Source organism: Bison bison, unplaced genomic scaffold, assembly GCF_000754665.1.
Source record: "Bison bison bison isolate TAMUID 2011002044 unplaced genomic scaffold, Bison_UMD1.0 scf7180017845551, whole genome shotgun sequence".
Lineage (NCBI taxonomy): Eukaryota > Metazoa > Chordata > Mammalia > Artiodactyla > Bovidae > Bison > Bison bison.
The window spans coordinates 132,242-132,658 of NW_011476124.1; the positions used below are offsets into that span (position 1 = coordinate 132,242).

General features: G+C 61.4%; 1 protein-coding gene across 1 annotated transcript in view; it reads right to left on the reverse strand.

Moving 5' to 3' along the window:
* CLSTN3 (calsyntenin 3) overlaps positions 1-417 on the reverse strand; it is a 30,993-nt gene that overhangs the window by 29,874 nt on the left and 702 nt on the right. The window lies entirely within an intron of this gene.

Consider the following 417-nt stretch of genomic DNA (forward strand, 5'->3'; position numbering starts at 1 on the left):
CCCCCCACACACACACACACCCACCTCTGCCCTTTCCTGCTGTCTTCACCTACCTAAACCCTTGGCCCTCACCCCCTCCCTCTCTCCTGGCCCCTCTAACAGCCTCACCCAGCTAAATTTATCAGCCGTCTGCCAGAGAGGGCAGCTCTGGTAACCCTCAGCCCAGCCCTGTATGCAGGCGGAAGGGGATGGATGCAGAGGAACACGCCAACACATACGTGCTCCGAATTGCTGAACTGTGGGAACAGTTCCTCCCCGGGATGAGATGGAGAGGGATCAGATGAATGTGGCCACACACCCTCAGCGCCGGCACACCCCGTGAAACGGGGACCCGCCCAGAGAGGTCCATCACCCCCCTCAGGAACAGGTCCTTCTGAGACCCGAGATCGCTCCAGCAGGGAGCAATGGGGGGGGGGG